The sequence below is a fragment of the Pinus tabuliformis genome, chromosome 9 (genome assembly GCF_031772625.1).
Source record: "Pinus tabuliformis cultivar Carrire ecotype Pingquan chromosome 9, CPIR1, whole genome shotgun sequence".
Taxonomy (NCBI): domain Eukaryota; kingdom Viridiplantae; phylum Streptophyta; class Pinopsida; order Pinales; family Pinaceae; genus Pinus; species Pinus tabuliformis.
In genome coordinates, this window is record NC_142307.1 from 1,154,228,009 (window position 1) to 1,154,250,804 (window position 22,796).

The 22,796-nt window shown below is 40.7% G+C and overlaps 2 pseudogenes; both read right to left on the reverse strand.

The window, feature by feature from the left end:
* LOC149152716 (protein HEAT-STRESS-ASSOCIATED 32 pseudogene) overlaps positions 1-15,489 on the reverse strand; it is a 110,832-nt pseudogene extending 95,343 nt beyond the window's left edge.
* A 4,413-nt stretch (positions 15,490-19,902) lies between these two features.
* Positions 19,903-20,565, reverse strand: LOC149152717 (protein HEAT-STRESS-ASSOCIATED 32 pseudogene; annotated as a pseudogene).
* Between the last annotated feature and the right edge of the window lie 2,231 nt (positions 20,566-22,796).

Here is a 22,796-nt window from a genome sequence, read left to right on the forward strand (position 1 = left end):
ATTGTCTAAAGGACTTCATTGTTCAAGAAGTCCAGAAACCGACTGATGCTACTCAACTGGCGAAATGGAAAAAGTGTGTGGCTAGGGCAAGGAGAATCCTCCTAGAGGGAGTTCGAGATCACATTGTCTCGAGCCTCCATGGGAAGGAGACTCCATTTTCGATGTGGAAAACATTGAAAGATATTTATCAGAATAACAGTGATCAGAGGAAGCTGGCACTGAAGGACAAACTTTGAAAGATCAAGTGTGAAAAGGGTGACGCGATCTCTATGTATCTAAACAAGCTCACTTCATGCAGGGATGAGCTTGGAAGTGTAGGGATCGTGACAACTGATCATGACATGGTGAGTCTTGCACTCCTCAGTCTTCCTAAGAGCTAGCATAGCTACTAGGACTCAATTAATGGAAGAGAGAAACTGCCAGATTGGGAACGACTTTGGTCAGATTTGATGCAGGAGGAGATAAGAAGAAGCACCAGAGATGGTTTTTCATCCATGGAGGATGAAGAAAACTCTACCTTAGCGAGTAAGGCGAGGAAGGGCAAGGAGAAGGTTTCTCTTTCCGAATCCAGTTCTTCCCATGGTGTGAAGAATTTTGAAAAATTGAAAGTGCGATGCTTTCATTGTCATGAGGTGGGCCATTTTTCTACAAATTGTCCATAGAGAAAATCCAAGAAGGGATCCGGGGAAGGATCTGAAGGTGAGGCACTTGCTTCACAGTTTGAGTTGGATTTCACACTCTTCACATGCATGGTTTCATCCATGGTGGGAAATGGTTGGTTTCTTAACAGTGGAGCTTCTTTCCACATGACCGGCGACAAGAGTTTGTTCAGTACTTTGGAGGAGAAAGATCTCCAGATACTCATAGCAATGGGTAATGATGAAAAGTATAGTGTCTCAGGTGTGGGCACAGTTATTTTTTAGAGGGATCATGGATATCGCCCTACCTTAACCGATGTCAAGTATGTACCAGGACTAAAGAGAAACTTGGTGTCGATCCCGATGCTGGAAGACAGAGGCTATGATGTAGTCTTCAGTAAGGGAAAGGTTTTCCTTAGACACATCATCACTAGACAGGTGAATCAGATTGGTTCACGGGTCAAGAAACTGTATGCTCTTAAGGTTCAAGATGCATGCAAAGCCTTGAGTAGCAAGGAAATTGATGGATACTTGGTGGTTGAGAGGGAGAATATATTAACTCTCAACATGCAGTGCCAGAAGAAGTCTCAAACAATTGTGGAGGAGCCATGATTGGTGCAGCATCTTCAAGAGGTTGTGGAGCAACCACAACAGGGGAAGCTGAGAGGAGATCGAGTAGAGACATCTACACATGAAGAGACCTCCAGTAGGGGGAAACTTCGAGCCAGTGGGCAAAGGGATCACATGCAACCATACTTCGAGGTAGGAGGTGGGGCGATGTGGAGTGATCGTCCCAAGGAGGAGGGGCAAGATCCTTGAGGTACCCAACCTCTTTGATTCAACTTTGCTACAGAAGCCCCGATGAGGAGTAGTAGATCTGACTGATTGGGTAGAGATAGATGCATATGGAGTAGCAGAGAGAGCTACAGTGCAGGGAATCCCAAGACAGCGCAGAGCTAGAAGGCTATAGCAATGTGAGAGGCACAAGTGTGTTGCACCAGTGCAGGGTAGCACAGAGAGGTGTGCAACAGTGCGAGATGCATGGAGATGTTGTAGTAGTGTAGAGGTCAGAGAGGAAGCACCTGTCAGCAGCAGGTAGAGCTTCAGCATCAGAGTATGTTTCTAGCCCAAAAGAGAGGTCAATTGGGAGTTTTTTTTTTCTCGAGAGTTGCTGGAGCAACCACACTTAGTAGAAGTGTTGCATGCAAAACATTCCAGACGTACAGGATCGGGCTCGAGTTGAATGCCTTTCTTTTTGAGAGGGAGTGTTGAAAATGGCAACAAGAAAGGCTAAAAATGGAAGTGCTAAAAATAGCACTGCTATAAATAGCAATTTGGGTACTAGTGCTGGATTGGGCAACAGGGAATGAAAAATGGAAGTGCTAAAAATAGAAGTTATATTTTTAGCAGTTCAGTGTGGATTCCTATTTTAGTCAGTCCCCGGACTAGAAATAGGAAGTAAAATTCAAATTTGATATTAACAACAGTTTGTAAATTAATTAATTAATTTAGTTTGAGTTAATTAGTTAAGGAATTATGAACTTGAATTCTATGTGAGGACATGCAACAAATTATCTATTAATTGATGAGTTTATCCATTAGTTAATGAGATGAGGATGAATTGTAATTATGAGTTGTAATTAGTTAGCTCAATTAACTTAGTCAAGTCTACTTGGATTAATTTAACAAGTTATTAAATTAATGAGATTCAGTTTGTTAATGCTTGCATGCATGTAACAACTGGTATTTTCAGATAAATGAAGATTCACTCATGGATAACTCATGCATGTTAGTTCAAACAAAGACCCAGTTGAGATCAAATGGAGGGACAATGTACTATCAGTTGCTACAGTGTACTATCAGTTGCTAGGATATTCCTTGTGAATATTCCTTGCATGCAGAAGGAATATTATCACTTATGGATTGCATAGTTGGACATGAGGTTACAGTAGGTATGATGTGGCCAATTCACACATGTTATGACATTGGACCCCAATCAAAACTGCGCAAGGAAATAGGAGCTTGGAGGACTTTTGTAGCCTATATATTCAGGCCTAGATAGTCCATGAGCTACATCATCAGAGTACAGAGAGATCAAGATAGCTTTTGAGCTTATTCTTTTTGTATGTTGTTGAGGATTTCCACTTGATTGATAATACAGAGATGGGGTTTTAGGTTGGTGCTTTCCCTAGGTTATATCTTCTGTGTTATGGTTGGTTACTTCTCATTCTCAGTTATATATGTTCATGCTTGATGTTGCTCATGTTCAATTAAGCTTCCGCAAAGTTTATGGTAGATGTAGATCTAGTATTATGCTTTCGTACATTGCATATATCAGTTTGATCTGCAAGTGAGATTTCTACATGATATCAGTGAGCTAGCTAATTTGTAGAGAAAATTCTACAAAAGGTGCTAAAGGGCACAAATACTTTGTAAATCGAGTTAGATGAATAAAAGGGTCAAAGGCAGAGTTTTATATAAATATCGCATCAGAAAGGTTCGAAAGGGAGGAATTAGACCAAAGGCCTTAAGGACCCCCGATTAGCGATCTCCAATATATCGCATCGAAGGAAGGCCTTCATGTGATATTGGAACCTCGGGTAGAGGCGAATGCGATTGCGATTAAAGCAATGAGATGATCAGTGATTGCGATGGGTGACTTGCGATTGTGATGATCGGATCGGCGGATCAGCATCGGCGATATATATCGGGTCAGCATAGTCCATTGGAAAGTTGTATAGATCCCCGGGCCGTTGTGATTTCGATATGTGATGCGCTGATATTGGCAATTGGCGATCGGGATCGCAACCATATAAAGGGTCGTTGACATATGCCTGTTGCCATTGTGATATGCAATCGAGGCACAGACCCGCTGAGGTTTATGAATGCAATTGCATAAATTTGAAATCCGAATTTTCATATTTTCAGTGTATTTTTGTGTATTTGGTGTTTGGCCATAGGCGCGATTTACAATGAGCGATGAAGAACACAGACCCGAGAGGGATATAGATTCAATTCTATATTATTTGAAGTCCGGCTAAACGGATAATAATGTATTTTTCGTGTGTTTCTCTTTGTATTGCCATGACGTGTTGGAATACGGGATGATTGCAGGAGGAAGGCTAAACGACAGGGTTTCCTGTGCCCGCGAGTTCATTTCCATTGGAAACAGTCTCTCGCACCTATGCCACGCTATAAACGGGTGTTTTGTAACAGGAATGCATTATAGAAGGCGTGGAGCCATAGAGCCAGTGAGCCAGAGGGCTAGCCAAAGAGACATAGAGCCACAAAGGAATGATTCCTCATGATGAGAGACAGAGGAATGGTTGGGGGAGCCGCAGAGTCAGAGGATTCCTCAAAAGCCAGAGAGTATGAATCTCACAAGGGGGGCTCACAAACATGTAGCAGCAGAGAAGTAAGTCTCCCTTCAGGGAAGTCCTCTCTCTAGAGAGCTTACAGCTGAGAAAAGAGCCGAGAGACATAGAGTTGTAAATCCAACAAACCACTAGAGGTTGGAGGCTTGGTAGAGCCCAAAGCCACTTGAGGTTGGGAGGCCAGAGCTGTAGTTCCTCAGAAGCTTGAGTGCAACAGAGTTGCAGAGTGCAGAAGGCCAAAGAGTCGTAGAGCTGTGGATTCGTAGAGTGCCCCAGAGGTTGGGAGGACAGCAAAAGAGCCACCAGAGGTATGGACAGCCAGCGGGATAAGATGGTATTCTAAACCCATAGGTTCAGTTGTAAACTAATGGAATTGTGTGTGGAACTTGTAAAATAAGAATTACCATAATCCCAAAGAGCCTAGTTGAGTTGATTAGAGCTCATGGAGACGTAGCCTAAGATATTAGGGTGAACTCCTAATTATATTGTTGTTATGTGTGTTGGTTATTGTTTGCATTATAATTGCTGTTATATGTTTTATATCAGTTCATGCAAATAAACTTAAAGCACTTAATAGTTAAAGTAAAAACAAAATCATACACCTATTTCAAGTTATTTATTCCACAAATTATCAATCATAAGCTAGATCTTGGGAATATATAAGCTTTGGAGTGGGAGAGGTTCTTGTAAGCATGACAAGAAGCCTTTAAGCCCCATTTCGGATCAGGTATTATAGGCCCAGGTGGCCTCAACTAATCTCTCTTCCCAATCCTTCCTGCTGCTGCTCACTACCTTTGTTAAGATGCCCTGTTGGTCACCTCCACTTGCCCATTAGCTTGTGGATGATAGGGAGTGGAGGACCTATCCTTGATTTTGTGATGGCTGAGCAGTTCTTCAATCATGTTGGAGGTAAACTCGTTGCCTTGGTCTGTTACTAGCTCTCTAGGGTACCTAAATTTGTAGGATACATTCTCCCTTAGGAAATCAACCACCTTCTCTTTTGTTGATGCCTTAATTGCCTTGGTTTTAGCCCATTTAGTCAAATAATAAGTGCACACAATAATGTATTGTTTTTGCTTTGAAGGAGAGTTGATAGGCCCAATGAAGTCCATGCCCCACTTGTTAAATGGCTTGAAAGTCACTTGAGGCTATAGGGGCATTTCATCTCTTAGAGTAGGCTTTCCCATCCTCTGGCACCGATCACACTAACTAGTGTACTTTTTCACATCTTGATGAAGAGTGGGCCAATAATAGCCTGCTTGTAACACTTTTAATATTGTCCATTTTGCTGCAAAGTGACCTCCACAAGGCCCATCATGACAGGTCAGAAGGATGTCAAAAACTTCCTCTTCCCTTACACACCTTCTCAGGATTTGATCTAGGCCAAGTTTGAAAAGATTCCCCCCAATCCAAGTGAAGGGGGCACTTTTCCTGACTATATTGCTCTTTTCTTTGGATGGAAAGTTTGGTGGGAACTGTGTTGATACCAAATAGTTTGCTATATTAGCAAACCATGGAGAGAGAACTGAAATAGCAAATACGTTCTCATCTGGTAACTGGTCATCCACCATTCCCTGTTCACCTGCAGGCTGATTCACCCTAGATAAAAGTCTACAACAACATTTTCCTTACTAGACTTATCAATAATGGTTAGATCAAATTGTTGTAATAAAAGCAACCATCTTATAATTCGAGCATTCACATCTGGTTTGTTCATTAAATATTTGATTTCATCATGGTCAGTATGCACAAATGTTTGATAGCCTGTAATGTAATGCCTAAATTTTTTTAATGAATGCACAATAGCCAGGAGTTCCTTTTCGATCACTGTATAATTTAGCTCAGCCTTTGACAAGTTCTTACTGATAAAATAGATGGCATAAGGTAGTTTTTCCTCTACCTAACCTAAGGCTGCTCCTATGGCTTTGTGTGAGGCATTAGCATGAATATGAAATGGGAGGGCCTAGTTTGGGCCTTGAAGAATTGGTGCAGTGGTTAACTTAGCCTTTAGAATGTCTAAGGCCTCTTGACAACTTTTTGACCATATAAACTCAGAATCTTTGGCCAACAACCCAAATAATGGAGAGACCAACTTGCTGAAGTCCTTTATGAACCTTCGGTACTATCCAACTAACCCTAGGAAACTCCTAACATCTCTCTACTTTTGCAAAGGTGGGACCCTTTGGATGATTGGTATTTTGTTCAGGTCCACCTGCAATCCTTGCTGAGATATTGAATTACCTAGCACAGTCCCTTCAGTCATTAAGAATTCACATTTTTTAGGATTGAGAGATAGGTTCATTTCAATGCATTTGTGTAGTACTTTGCCTAGGTTAGTCAGGGATTCTTAAAAATCAATGCCATAAGGTGTAAAATCATCCATATAAATTTCCATCGCATCATGTACTAATTTGGCGAAAGTACTCAAGACTACTCTCTGGAAAGTGGCAGGAGCATTGCATAGGGTAAAAGGAAGGAACCTATAGGAAAAAGTATCCCAAGGACAGGTGAATGTGGTCTTTTCCTGGTCTTCTGGGTAGATTTGGATTTGGTTGTACCCACTTAATCCAACTAGGAAAGAAAAAAACTTTTTCCCTGCCAGTTCGTCTAGCACTTGGTCAATGAAGGGTAGGGGAAAATGATCCTTGTTTGTGGCTTTGTTCAACTCCCTATAATTGACACAAATCTTGCACTTACCATTTTTCTTGGGAACTAACACTAAAGGGGAGACCCACTCACTATCGAAGATAGGGTAAATGTATCCTGCATCTAGCAATTTTTGCAGATCTTCTTTGACTATATATTTAAGAGTTGGATTCATCCTCCTTTGTGGTTTTTGGACCGGCTTGCAACCTTCTTTGATGTATATGCAGTGAGTACACACTGAGGGGTGTACTCCCTTCATTTCCTTGTAACTCCAAGCAGAGGCTTCTAAGTTTTCTTTTAACATGTTGCATAGCTTTTCCTCTTCGAGAGAAGAAAGGGATGGATTAATTTTCAAGGTTTTCTCTGGGCCGAATTCTATGTTTTTTACATGGAGTGGGTTGGAATCGGCCAAGAACAAGTCAATTGGATGATTGTTCTAGGTTTCCCTCGCTTCTTCTTCTAATGGTAATGAACCAGGAGTTGGACTTTGGAGCAGGTGTTCAATCAAGTCATCCTCATCTTTCTGTCCTCCCATGGTTGCTTCTAAAGCATAAAGTTGGGCCAAATAAACCTCATCTTCTTCCTCCTCCAACCATAAAGGTAAATCATGCTCTAGAGAAGGTTGAGTAGGAGGATATAGGCCTAACTGCTTAGACATATGCCTGTTCTTGATGGTCATATTCCCAGCTCTGCAACTAATGTAAGCATTGGCTGTGGCCAACCATGGCCTCCCAAGGATGAGAGGATAACCAGTGAGCTTAGCCTTAGGCTAGAGAACTACAAAATCTGCAGGGTACTCCCAGGAGTCAATGGAGACCATCACATCGTCCACAATTCCCTCAGGGGTGATTGTGCAACGTTCTGCAAGTTGTAGAACTGTTGTGGTCTTCCTCAATGACCCTTGGAGGTTGAGTTTGAGCATGGTGTCCTTGTTCATCACATTAATGGCAGCCCCAAGATCGATCAAAGTGTGCGGGGCAATGGTGTCATTGATGTGCACATCTACAACAGGGCTTCTAGGGTCCAAATATTTCGAACATATTACCTACTCTAGCATTATGTCGGACAACTGCCCAATGACATTAATGGTAGGGGCATCCCTTTTTCTTCTTCCTAGATGCTTGAATAATTTCTCCTTAATCAACTTATTGTAAATGGGAACATATTTTGTTGCCTAGAGAAGGGGGATCTTTACACATAGATTTTTCAATTCTCCCACAAGTTCAGTTTCTTCTGGGGTAGGTTGGAGTGGTTGGGCTAATCTCTCAAGAAAGGGTGGATTTACTTTATGGTTTCTTTCATCTCTTTCTTCCTCAGCCTCCCTATGTGGAGGGGGAGGTTGGTTATCCGAGAGGACTCTCCCAGATCTTAGGTTAATCTCCTGGATTTCCACAGCATAAGCTGGATATGATGTCTCTCCACTGTATACTTGTTGAGCCTGCCTATTTTTCAGGTTCGGATTTGGCTGGGCAGGCATCTGGGGTTGCTTGGGTGGAGCAGAGTGTAGGATTTGTGGTTGGGCAGGTGGTGGAGGCAATAGAGCTGGAGCATTGTTGTATTGGGGCCTCCACCCCTGGAGTGGTGTATTCCACTGAGGTTGTGGTGGAGCGTAAGGTTGAAATGACTGGCTAGCTGGATGGGAATGATACTGAGATGCATGGGACCAAGGAGGGGGTGTAGACCAGGAAGGATGAGTAAGGGATCCCCAAGAAGGTATAGTTGTGTTTTGGTTGGGGTTGTAATATGCATGTGATGAACCTTGCATGCACTGTTGGTATGATCTAGGCCTAGGAGGCCTCCTTTGGTTAATGTAGCAAAGCTGCTCAGTAACCCCTTCAGCTCCTTGATATACTACTTTTAGTTTGGGTAATGAAGGCCACTTGTCCGTGCAGTGGTTCTCTTCACAGACCGAGCAAATTTCAATACAGTTCAATGGACATTCATTCCTAGGATGCCTCCTGGTGCATCTAAGACAAAATATGGCCAAGGCTCTCTCTGGTTCCTCTTGCTTCCTTTTGATGTTCATGGTGTCCATTTGCAAGGAAAGTGTTTGCAACATCTCACTTTTGAAATCTTCCAACATATTTCCAATTTAACCCTTGATGGATGAGTTGGAAGATGAAGTACTGACCATAGGTTGACTACCCCTACCCTTTTTCCTGGCTACCCTAGAATGGTTTCTAAAGACAATCTTGATATCCTCATAGGGTAATTGGTAGATATCTCCTCCTGCTAACAAGTGTAAGGTATCCAGAAGGTCTTCTCTTACTCCCCTAAGCAGGACCAGCTTTAGTGACTCAGGGTCAAGTGTGCACCTGGCCCTTTTGTAACTGAGCTAGAATCTTTCTTCGTAGTCTTCTAAGGATTCATCCTGGCCTATGGTCATCCTAAAAATTTCTTCTTTAGTATCCTTTGACCTACAGTAGTCCCAATATTTGTTGTTAAAAGCCTGCTGCATCTAAGCCCAAGTTGTGATGCTATCTCCAGGTAATCCCATGAACCAGCATAATGCTGCATCCTTGAGGGTAGATGGAAATAGTTTTAACTTTTTCTCATCATCCATATAGTCATAGGTTCGGCATATAACAGAAAACTCAAATAGGAAAGTGTTGGAGTCTTTTGTGCTCAGGCCATGGGAATGACGTAGGGAAGAGGTGCTTATATTCTTCATCTTAGTATCCCCGTTGGTTTCCCTAATGAGGAACGTACCCTCAACTCTCTCTCTATTCCCTCTGTCATTTTGGTTTTCAGCCATTGGTTCAATAGGAATGGGTTTCTCTTCTTCTTCTTCCCCTGTAGGTTCTTAAAATATGTCAGGTTTCTCACCTAAAGGTTCCTCTAGTTCACAACCACCGAAGAAGAGAGAAGGTTGGTTGTTGGATGTAGTGGGGGTATTTGGAAAAAATTTCCCTAATGTGTCCCTATTCGTACGAGGCATGAAAGGAAATTTTTTTGGGTTGGTTTTGTAATTTTTTTAAACTGGAAAGTACTTTGCAGAAATGAAATTTCTGATTGAATGAAAATCACATATAGAATGAAAAAACTACTTGATGAATTGAAATTCTACTTATAGAACGGAAAGGAAAGCAAATAATGAAAAATGAAAGAAAGGAAGCTACCAGATTACTTTTGCAGAAATAAACTAATGGTAGAAAATTGAAGACAAGAAGTAGAAGAAAAGAATGTAGTAATCACATTCTACTCAGACACCTCCCCGACAATAACGCCAAAAAGTGATCAGTGCCAGTATTGTAGCAAGGATGCTGCAACTCCTAGGCTACCAACATTACTATCAACCCAGGGTTCGTACAAACTTGGAGGTGACAGTGCTATATGCACAAGTAAAAGTGAAGGTCTTGCATGTTTTCACTGTTCATCTGACGAGAGACCCCAGGGGTTCCAAGCTAGACTTCTATAGATTCAGAAGAAGCTTGATTCTTTGATGGAAGAAGAGAAAATCTATTCTAAGAGAGCTACACTACTGCGGCAATGAAGAAAACAACATGAAATGCTAAATCACACCATATCCTGATTAACCATTTAAACAACTATGCTAAGTAGAATTTCTAAATCATCACTAACCTAATGCTGCTATCTAAGCTACAGAAGTAAAGAGAATCAAAGCATACTAATGTGTGTGCAAGAAAACAAAACTAAATATGTTTTCACTTTTTTGGTTTTTTAGGCAAAATCAAGTATGTAAATCAATTGTTCTTGTGGATGCGACTAGTGGATGGAAGGTGATTGAGGATGGCTAAAAGGCTTATGGAGTGGTTGGATGGTGTGGAAGGGTCCTAAGAGTCTTTTTGTGACTTCCTATAGGTTCCCCATCAATTCGGCCTCAAAACAGGCCGTTTCAAGAAAACCTATAGGATGTACTAGAAAGCTACAAGATGATCCTGTAGGAATTACAGGAAACCTACAAGATACGACCGAGAGCTAATTGTGAGGTGTTGGAGGTGTTGGAGGTGTTGGGAAGCTTTTAAAAGGTGTGTGATGAGTGGGATGGGGTGTTTAGAAGGTCTAGGAACACTCAGGAGTCAATATCCAAGATCATGGATGGCTAAATTTGATCTTGGGGAATTTTAATGAAAAATGACAAAAAAACTAGTGAGGGTGATGGTGGAACAAGAGATGGCTAGGGCGGATGAAGTGGAAGGTGGTTCCTGGTGATGAATTCTAGGTCTCCTCTTGAAGTACCTTCTTTTCTTGAAACATGTGTGTTTTCAAATAACTATGCAACAAGATACATTTTCATAAACTAGAAAAGCATGAATCAATCACCTATATTATGCATGAAGAAAGTGCTGAAGGGAATGAAAGCATGAGTGAGATCTTATTTCAGAATTGGAGTAATGGAAAAATATGACAATGAAATGAACCAAATGCTAAATCAAGACAACAAACTCCAAAGCTCATGCAAGAACTAGAAATCTGTGTTTTTGGGGCTACTGAAGGGTCTCTTCCTCAAGTCATGGTCCCAGAGGGAGAAAGTTAGGTTGAGACACCTGCTGACAACCTTATGGTGATCCTTTTTCTCATTGTTAACCTGCTAACTTAAAGAAGGCATAGGTGGAAGCAACACATACCAGATGCTCCTAGAAGGCAAGCAAGTTCCAAATTTTCACCTCTAGGATGCAATGTTATGCCACTTGGAACACCTTTTTGTTCCTTCCTGTGAGAGTCCAAGATGATTTGGGAGGCGCACTATAGTTGGGTCACTGGACATTTTAGGGTAGAGAAAATAGTGGAAGTGTTTCCAAAGTATTTTTATTGGTTGAAACTTTGACAGGATGTTGGGAAGTACATCAAATCATGCACTTCCTGTGCCATTTCCAAACCAACCATAAAGAAGCAAGGCCTATACATTCCTCTTCCTACTCTTAGTCAACCTTGAGAATATATCTCTATGCATTACATGTCAGAACTTCCTTCTACTAAGCATGGCAACAACTGCGTTTTCGTGGTTGTTGACATATTCTCTAAGATGGCCATTATGACGGCCTTCTAGAAGAGTATCATAGTAGTAGCTAATACTAAGCTCTTGTTTGAATGAGTGTGGGTACACTTTGGGATCTCACAGTCCATTATCTCAGATCAAGAAAACATGTTCCTAAGTACATTTTGGTCAAGTCTCTGGTTGATGTTCAATACCAAACTCACTAAGTCCTTGGGCTTCCAACCCCAAACTGATGGCCAAACAGAGGTCATCAATAGGATGATCATAAACCTTCTGCATATGTCCAACTTGAAGCATCCATGCACATGTGATGATAACTTCCCCTATGTCTAGCACAACTACAACAAATCTCTCCATAGCTCAACTGGCCATAGCCCCTCTCAGGTGGGTTTGGGATTCCAGCCACTATGTCCCATTGATGTGGTCATACCCTTTTCCGCTACTCAGGCATATTCGGCTCATGTCACGTCCAAATATTGCAGGGCTAACAGCTTCATTGAGTGCATTTAGCACAGACTCTAGTAGGTCCATGACATACTGGATAGAGTCAATGCTAAGTACAAGTAGTTTCATGATTAGCGTTAGGTTCCATAAAAGTTCAAGGTGGGCAACAAAGTTTGGTTACGTCTATAGAACAAGCACCTCGTTGGGCCCCACTGCAATCTTCACCCACTATGTTATTGGCCTTACACCATCACTAAGGTTGTAGGGGATAATGCTTTCAAGCTCAACATTCCACCATTCCTTGGCTTGCACCCAATGTTTAATGTGGACTGCCTTTGACCATACTTTCCACCATTACTGGACACATCAAACATTGTAGAAAAACTCACACCAATTGAGTTAAACCCATACTACATGGAATAGGCCACAACTAATCAGACCATGGACACAGAAATCAAGAACACTCGCTAGCAGAAGATCCAACTATATCGGCCTGTCAAAGTTAGCCAACTCCTGCACCAAGTCAAATGGCTCACTAGGGACCAAGTTCAAGAGAATTTTCGCCATTTAATGGAAACACTCAATGCAATGGGGACCATTTCTTCCTAAGGGAGGAGGACTGATCTAGGTAGATATTGGTGACCACCCGCGTATTCCACTTGGACCCCACTATTGTTTCTTTTCAGTTTCCTTAATTGTAGCACAACTTACTATTTTTGGTAGTTTTTCAAGTCCTAAACTTCCAGAGTCATTTTGAGGGACTAAAAGATGTTTTTTTTTTTACGGAAAATGGAGAGAATGGAAAAGTATTAAATTAGTTTACTATTTTTATGTAGCCTCCTCTTCAAGATCTTCGAAACGAGGTATTATGATAGCCAAATGGAGATCGTATGCCAAAGTTACGACTTTGGGAAGTTGAAGTACCAATTTATCCAAACGTGGCCCACAATTTTGGTGCTTCATCTCCTAGGGTTAGGTTTTTGGATGTTTATGATTTTCCATGGTTTTTCAATAATAAATAGGCCTTTGAGCTTCATTGTAACACAATTCAAAGGCATGTAGCCGCCACATCTCTTCTTATAGATAAGCTATCATCGCCTCAGCTAGTTTATTTCCATTTCTGTATGTAAGCCTCTTTCAGTTCTTTGATATTAATGAAATGAAGTTTTATTTCTGATGCATCTCTATGCTTATTTGTATATTTGTATTTTTTTTCATTCCTGCATAAGGATCATTGGATTCCTTTTTTTCCACTTAATGGTACGTAAATATCTTCACGATACAAATAATCCTCCATCTGCATCTTCCATAGCTAATATTTTTTATAGTTGAATTTATCAACCCTAAACCTACCATCTTCCACCATTTCTCCCATTCAAACTAGGAACCCTTCATTCTTGGGAGTTTATTAGCCAAATAGACCTTTGTTTCTAAAACTTGTTGTAAGAAATTACATAACAGAGTAATGAAAAACATAAAATATTGTGGAAACACAAACACATAAAACCATAAAACAAGAGAGACACAAATATACATGGTTCACCTAATTTGGGCTACATTTACAGAGAAATAACCAATCATTCCTTTCATATTATCTAGCAAACTGAAGAGATACAACCTACAACAAATCTGTTGTAACTTCCTCTTTTCTCTCATAAAGTGTCCTCTCTTTTTCTCACAGAATAATACACAACCGTAATAAAATTCCCTCTTATAAATTGAGGGTTTCCTTATATGGAAAAAAAACCCTAAATTTCCATAGCTTCTATTGCTAGATCTTCTTCCAAATGAATGGGACCAATTCACTATGAAATTACAATATTTTACAAGGAAACTTTTCTCTAATTTTGTTTTAAGGGCATTTCCCACGAACCCCCTCCATGGCCTAGGATCCAAACAAAGTTGAAACAAGACCTCTGAATCAGGAATATAATCAGGCTGTTAAGATTAGGTATGTTCTATGCTAGAGCAATTTATTTAAATTTTCACAGTTAGCAATCACATCACCATTATAATAAACTGCAGATAGAACATAAAAATAAAATCGCAGAAGACAAGCCAAGGCAAGAGGACACAAGATATGGCGTGAGCCAGGGACAAACCCCACAATGTGTGGGGAAACCCTTTGATCAAATCTTCTTTTATCTTCAAAGTTTAGCAGAGAAAGAGAGAGAGAGAGAGAGAGTACAATTACAACAGAAGTCAACACTTTGACTTCTCTAGATCTAAGCATAGATCATCTTCTATAACAATGAGATCAGTTGAAGACATTTTGCTTCAACTGATTCTCCAAGGTGATGGCTTCACCTATCGTAGTGTTGCCTTTCGTCCATTTGCTGCACCTTACCATGTAGCACCATCATGCTGCATCATGCATCATCATGCAGCTCATGATCACTATGCTGCCCATGATCTGATCTATCATGCTGCCCATTCATCATGTAGCTCCCTGCTAATGTGCATGATTATCATGCTGCCCTTGTCATAAGACACTGAGTTCTATATCTCAGGATTGTTGTGTGTAACATGGTCCTTTTGTCCACATCTTCAGATCACTATTGTATTACACTGTCCAATATGCTTAGAAAAATAGTTTCTTTAGATTTACCACGCTGTCACCTACAGCTATGTATTACTGCAGCTTCACTTTCATGTTGTTCATGACCTGCGTATTAGGCTACAGGTCTGCGTATTAGGGCTTCTGTTTAATACATCTGGACAATGTAATAAGGGTCTCCCTTGACTACGTTCAAGGTTGTTCCTTTTAACTACGTGTAAGGGTATTATAAAGACCGTAGACAGGTCCTGAGATAATAGCGGTTGTGTTTATAACTGCGGCTAGGTCTTTGATGAGCAGTGTATTATATTCCCTTGATCCATATATTCTGACAAACCACTCAAATGTGTCTGGACTAGCCGCTTCAAACATAGTCTTCTCTAGTCCCACATGCTCAATTATTTTTGCTATAGCATCAGTGCGCAACATGTCAGCACGGCCACTTATACCATCTGCATCAATCATGATCATATCTGCTTCAGCCTCCAAACATCTCTTCGCCTTTATAATTAATAACTCCACATCTTCAATCATTTCTGATCCCTTTGGAGTGGGAGAAATATAAGCCCCAAATGCTCTATCGTCCTTCGATGGTATAGCAGATTTCTCAAAATTTATACCAAATAGAGGTTTTGCTTTTAGCCTCTCGTTCTTTATTATCCGAATAAGTCGCAAGAGAGTTTCTTCAGGAACTTTGAGTGAATCAGCATTTAAATCTATAATATCAAAACCCAGATCTTTACATTCCTGAACATACTGTTTAAAACCGCTAGGGCCCTTCTTTATTGCGATGGCATTATTGATTGCTCCTGGCATCGAGGTTGTGACTGCACCAAAACCTTCTAGGTAACTGCGGCTTCTTATCTCCATTTCAACGTATTCCAATCTACGTATATGCGTATCTACTTCCACGAGCAGCGTATCTTGACTGTGTTGATTTGTATCATGACTGCGTTAGTGCGTGTATCCATGAGCAGCGTTTATGACAATGTTTGATATGTGTATATGCCAGCGCGTGAATATGACAACGTATAACCCACACGTTGACTGTGTATTGAACCCAGTGTTAACATCCACTGACAGCATGAACCCAGCGTTAACATCCACATGTTGACTGCGTATTGAACCCAACGTTAACTCCTACATGTTGACTGTGTCTCCTTGGCAACGAATTAGGGCATCATTTGCAGCTAGGGCTTCATACTAGGCCTGCTTTCTCCTTCTCCAAAAACCCAGACGTGGAGAGGAGATCGCATGAAGAGTGTGTCTAAATGACATCAAATCCTCTTATATTTATACTAAAATTAGGGTGATGAATAGACACGTCGATTGGGCTTCTAGAGCCTACATAAGAGCTGGTCGGCTTGATAATAATTACATAAACAAAATAATTTCATATCTCCATAAATACTTATCGGAATCGGATGATCTTTGGATCAATCCTACACCTCTCGACGAGAGGGATCCAATAAAAATATCAGCTGCCATAAATAAGCTGACCCATATGGAGTTTGGCCCTAGTTGCCAATTTAACACTCCCTCTCAACTAGGGGGAACTCCATCTGTTGATCCATATGTCTGACTGTACTATCTCTGCCATCAGTGCCCTGCACTGCTCTGCCCATCTTTGCTCAACTCTGCTGGCTCTGCTCTACTCTGCTTAGCTCTGCTGGCTTTGCTTTGCTCTACTCAACTCTTGCTGGCTCTGCTAGCTTTGCTCTGCTCAGCTCTGTTGGCTCTGCTAGCTCTACTCTGCTTTGCTCAGCTCTATTGGCTCTGCTCTGCTCGGCTCAGCTCTGCTGGCTCTGCTCTGCTCGGCTCAGCTCTGCTGGTTCGACTAGCTCTGCTCTACTCAGCTCAGCTCTGCTAGCTTTGCTCTGTTGGCTCTGCTCTGCTCTGCTCATCTCCGTTGAACTATGAAGAAGAAGAATTCATCGAGAATGAGTCATATCATTCTCCACTGACCTAAAGTCAGTCTCAGAGTGCATACCACTAGTCCCAGACCAGTCTCAACTGACCCGAAGTCAGCTTCATAGTAAGTACCACTCCTACCACTGGTCCCAGACTAGTATCGCAGTCTCAGAGAGTGTACCACTAGTCCCAGACCAGTCTCAACCGACCCGAAGTCAGCATCATAGTATGTACCACTCTCACTGGTCCCAGACCAGTACTGCACTGACACGAAGTCAGTCTCGGAGTATGTACCATTGGTCCCAGATCAGTCTCAGCCGACCCGAAGTCACCGTCATAGCATGTACAACTCCTACCACTGGTCCAAGACTAGTATCATTGATCCCAGATCAATGGAGGACATCCTAGCGTAGGGAGTACGGTAGATACAACGATGTGTCCATCAGTACTACTATGGTCCCTAACTTCATTTCCCTGCTCATTGATCAGATGAGAGGTACTTCCCATGAGTCCCAGACTGCATGGGTAGGATGCCTCGACATGAGAACTTAATCAATCCTGTCCTCATAGGAGAACACATCAATCCTGCTACAATCACCATGGAGAACACATCAATCCAGGCTACCATGGAGAACACATCAATCCAGGCCTCACAGGAGAACACATCAATCCTGCTACAATCGCCATGGAGAACACATCAATCCAGGCCTCACAGGAGAACACATCAATCCTGCTACAATTGCCATGGAGAACACATCAATCCAGGCCTCACAGGAGAACTAATCATCCTGCTACACAAGAGAGTGAATCATCTTGTCCCACAAGAGAGCGAATCATCTTGTTTCAGTGTGCACCACTAGGGGAGGGTGAGTCACCCTGTGGTCGTATGTTGCTCCAATAGAACTGCAAGCCCCCCAAAGCTCCTAGAGCTCAATGTATGTAGCATGCAGGACCCTTTTACAAAGGTCTCTCGACGACTCCAAGTCGTTCGGGAAAATCACAAATTTGATCTTTCCTCAGGGCTCTGTCCTATACATCATCTCAGTGTGATGGAGCCTCCTTGATCATTGACTTACCATATCCCAGATAAGGCAGTACTATCTGTTGGAGCAATTGTCAAATACGGGATTCCTCAATAATCGAATCCCATCTCTGGTTGTCACAGAGATTCACAATGGTATTCATCATGTGTACAAACAGCTCACTGAAGAGCTTCAGCAACCAGACTGCCTCAGAGAAGGCCATACTATCAGCAATGTATTCTGCCTTGGTGGTGCTCAGAGTCACCGACTTCTGCTTCTTGCTCATACAGGATATCAAGGCAAATTCCAAACAGCACTGAGAAGTGCTCTAGTGATCCTCCATACTTCCTGCCCACTCATCATTTGAATAATCATGTGGTTTCATATTTCTGGTAGTGTATCTTAATTCATGAGAGATTGTGCCCCTGAGGATATCTTAGAAGATTCTTGGCACCAATCTAGTGAGGCTCAACCAAATATGAGCTCACCATGCTAACTGCAACACAGATGTCCAGACGGAGGTTCTCCAAGAACATCAACGCGAATGAGTTTAAGAAACTCAGAGGCATTTCCCAAATCTGGTCTGACATCATTACCATATAACTTTTGAAAGTTAAGATCCTCGAGGCAATCACAAGCTTGCATCTTATCTATCCACATTCAGGATCCAACTCCCTCTGTCTCCTATAAATGAGAGGGTCTGCACCTGTCAGACATAGGTGCCGGTACGAGAGGTTTATCATCCACAACCTTCGAGTAATGGTTTGGATCGGTTTCACTCCTAGTGAATCTCAGCTGCATTAGACAGCTATCAATCCTCTCATATTATGCCTGAGGTGTTTTTCTTCAAGCCATAGAGGGCTTTCTTCCACCTGTATACATGAGATTCCTTGATCATGATTCTCAAACTCCTCGGGCTGTTCCAAACCTGTGAACCTGCTGCATGAGGGGAATGGTACCCTTATAATATTTTCCTTTTGGTACATTTCAGACATGTACCTTCATGCTTCCTTTTGAATTCAGGCCTCCTAGTCACCATTTGACTCACAGACCTCTAGAGCTGAGTCAATGGACATGGTCCCCAGTGGACTTCCTGCAACTTGATACAACCCTGAACTCAAAAAATATCTTTAAAAAATCTATTTTCAAACACGTACCTTTCCATCGATAAGTGCCACCTTTGAACCTTCGACTTCCATTACTGTGGTTCCTTGCTTCCAGGAGGAGTCGACCGTGTTTTTGATGACCTGCATCTCTGTCATTTTGACACTCCTTCGCATAAGGGTCGAACTTATCATCAAGACATCTACCTTTCCTTCCAGCCTTAGATCCGAACTTCCCAATGAAGTGATCTTTAGGTATGCCATCAGAAGTTCTGTTGTGCCATTCTGATAATATGCTCTGCTTCGACTTCACCCTAAGTGAATTGTGAAGAACCCATTGATCCTTTTGTCTTGTCCCAACTGTATTTGGTGATTGCTCTTTCACTCTTGCTTGGGCATTGTCTTCACCTTAGCTCTGATACCATGTTAAGATTAGGTATGTTCTATGCTAGAGCAATTTATTTAAATTTTCACAGTTAGCAATCACATCACCATTACAATAAACTGCAGATAGAACATAAATATAAAATCGCAGAAGACAAGCCAAGGCAAGAGGACACAAGATATGGCGCGAGCCAGGGACAAACCCCACAATGTGTGGGGAAACCCTTTGATCAAATCTTCTTTTATCTTCAAAGTTCAGCAAAGAAAGAGAGAGAGAGAGAGAGTACAATTACAACAGAAGTCAACACTTTGACTTGTCTAGATCTAAGCATAGATCATCTTCTATAACAATGAGATTAGTTGAAGACATTTTGCTTCAACTGATTCTCTAAGGTGACGGCTTCACCTATCGTAGTGCTGCCTTTCGTCCATTTGCTGCACCTTACCATGTAGCACCATCATGCTGCATCATGCATCATCATGCAGCTCATGATCACTATGCTGCCCATGATCTAATCTATCATGCTGCCCATTCATCATGTAGCTCCCTGCTAATGTGCATGATTATCATGCTACCCTTGTCATAAGACACTGAGTTCTATATCTCAGGATTGTTGTGTGTAACATGGTCCTTTTGTCCACATCTTCAGATCACTATTATATTACACTGTCCAATATGCTTAGAAAAACTGTTTCTTTGTATTTACCACGCTGTCACCTACAGCTATGTATTACTGCAGCTTCACATTTATGCTATTCATGACCTGCGTATTAGGCTACAGGTCTGCGTATTAGGGCTTCCGTTTAATACATCTGGACAGCATAATAAGGGTCTCCCTTGACTGCGTTCAAGGCTGTTCCTTTTAACTACGTGTAAGGGTATTATAAAGACCGTAGACAGGTCCTGAGATAACAGCGGTTGTGTTTATAACTGCGGCTCGGTCTTTGATGAGCAGTGTATTATATTCCCTTGATCCATATCTTCTGACAAACCACTCAAATGTGTCTGGACTAGCCACTTCAAACATAGTCTTCTCTAGTCCCAACCGCCCAATTATTTTTGCTATAGCATCAGTGCGCAACATGTCAACACAGCCACTTATACCATCTGCATCAATCATGATCATATCTGCTCCAGCCTCCAAACATCTCTCTGCCTTTCTAATTAATAACTCCACATCTTCAATCATTTCTGATCCCTTTGGAGTGGGAGCAATATAAGCCCCAAATGCTCTATCGTCCTTCGATGGTATAGCATATTTCTCAAAATTTATACCAAATAGAGGTTTTGCTTTTAGCCTCTCGTTCTTTATTATCCAAATAAGTCGCAAGAGAGTTTCTTCAGGAACTTTGAGTGAATCGGCATTTAAATCTATAATATCAAAACCCAGATCTTTACATTCCTAAAAATATTGTTTAAAACTGCTAGGGCCCTTCTTTATTGCGATGGCATTATTGATTGCTCCTGGCATCGAGGTTGTGACTGCACCGAAACCTTCTAGGTAACTGCGGCTTCTTATCTCCATTTCAACGTATTCCAATCTGCGTATATGCGTATCTACTTCCACGAGCAACGTATCTTGACTGTGTTGATGTGTATCATGACTGCGTTGGTGCGTGTATCCATGAGGAGCGTTTATGATAGTGTTTGATATGTGTATATGCCAGCGCGTGAATATGACAACGTATAACCCACACGTTGACTGTGTATTGAACCCAGTGTTAACATCCACTGACAGCGTGAACCCAGCGTTAACATCCACATGTTGACTGCATATTGAACCCAACGTTAACTTCTACACGTTGATTGTGTCTCCTTGCAAATGAATTAGGGCATCATTTGCAGCTAGGGCTTCATACTAGGCCTGCTTTCTCCTTCTCCAAAAACCCATACGTGGAGAGGAGATCGCATGAAGAGTGTGTCTAAATGAAATCAAATCCTCTTATATTTATACTAAAATGAGGGTGATGAATAGACACGTCGGTTGGGCTTCTAGAGCCTACATAAGAGCTGGTCGGCTTGATAATAATTACATAAACAAAATAAATTCATATCTCCATAAATACTTATCGGAATCGGATGATCTTTGGATCAATCCTACACCTCTCGATGAGAGGGATCCAATAAAAATATCAGCTGCCATAAATAAGCTGACCCATATGGAGTTTGGCCCTAGTTGCCAATTTAACACATGCTCCAAACCCAAAATCTTGGCCAAAGAGTTTAAGAGATTCCTTGATCACATGGAAAATCATACATTAGTAAAGCTAACAGATCCTTCAAGGCCTACTCAAAGAATGTATAGTTGAATTTTGGCACAATGGTATTTCCAAATCAACTATCATTAAATACTACCACAAATATAATCAGCCAATTTGCTTTAATGAAATGACCTGCAAATTGTTTGAATATTCCATTGAGTAACTCATCTAAAAAAACTAACAAAAATAAACCAAATTATTTATTATCAAGATTAAATTACTTTAGGTTGTAGATTTGTTAAATATTGATTTGTTTTTTATGCATGAAATAGATAAAATATGAAAAATATCCAAAACTGTTGGTGTGTGTTGTATTCTTTACATGGTTGTCCATACACGTTGTACATTATGTTATGAAGAGTGTGAGTGTCACAGGGGTGTTGGTATCCCCATTCCTTGAGGGTTTGCAAGGGGGGGAAATCCTCCCTATATGGAAAAACGTTTTGGGTCAATTTTTTACCTCTATTTTTGGTAAAGCGTTCTTTCATTTATAACTTGTGTGGTGCATGATAGTTCAACCCATGGTTTCCTAGTTTTTCTTAAAGAACTACGATTTTATCCTACTATAGGGTAAATTGATCGGTGGTTTATATATATATATATATATATATATATATATATATATATATATATATATATATATATCTGTCTGTGTGTATGTATATGTATATGTATATGTATATATGTATATATATCTGTGTGTGTGTATGTATGTATGTATGTATATATATATATATATATATATATATATATGTATATATATATATATATATATATATATATATATATATATATATATATATACATACATATATATATATATACATATATATACATACATATATACATATATATATACATATACATATATATATCTATATATATAGATATATATATATATATATATATATATATATATATATAGTTTCCTTACTTTGGGTTTCGTGGTAAAACCTTTGTGTTAATGTGTTAGTTTTCCATTGCATATTTGCATTTTATGAGGAACCTATTTTCACAAACTAATTGTATAGGGTTAAAACCTACATTTTCTATTAGAGAAGTTTTGGATTCAAGTGGATGCCTTTGTGGCTAGTGGGTTTTCCTCGGTCCTATGGTAAACCTTGTTATAATGAGAGATATTTGAAATCAATCCACGTGGTGAATAGAAATGGAGAGTAATTTAATGATATATATCAAGATATTCCATGGGTAGAATTTTGAGTTGTAGAAGCTCATAATATAATATATTTTGGTGAACAATGATTAGTAGATTGCTATGGATTAGGTTAATGGACCAACATGCATGTCAACAGAAGATTGCACCAAGTTGGATTAAAAGGGAAAGAGCATAATATGAATGTGTCTCTCAAATTCAATATTACTGAATATTTCAAGAGAAGCTAAAACAAAGGATGTGTGGAGAAAGTTAACGACTTTGTATCAATCTAAGATCCCTGGTGAACAAATTATTCCTATGGAAAAAATTGTATAAGTT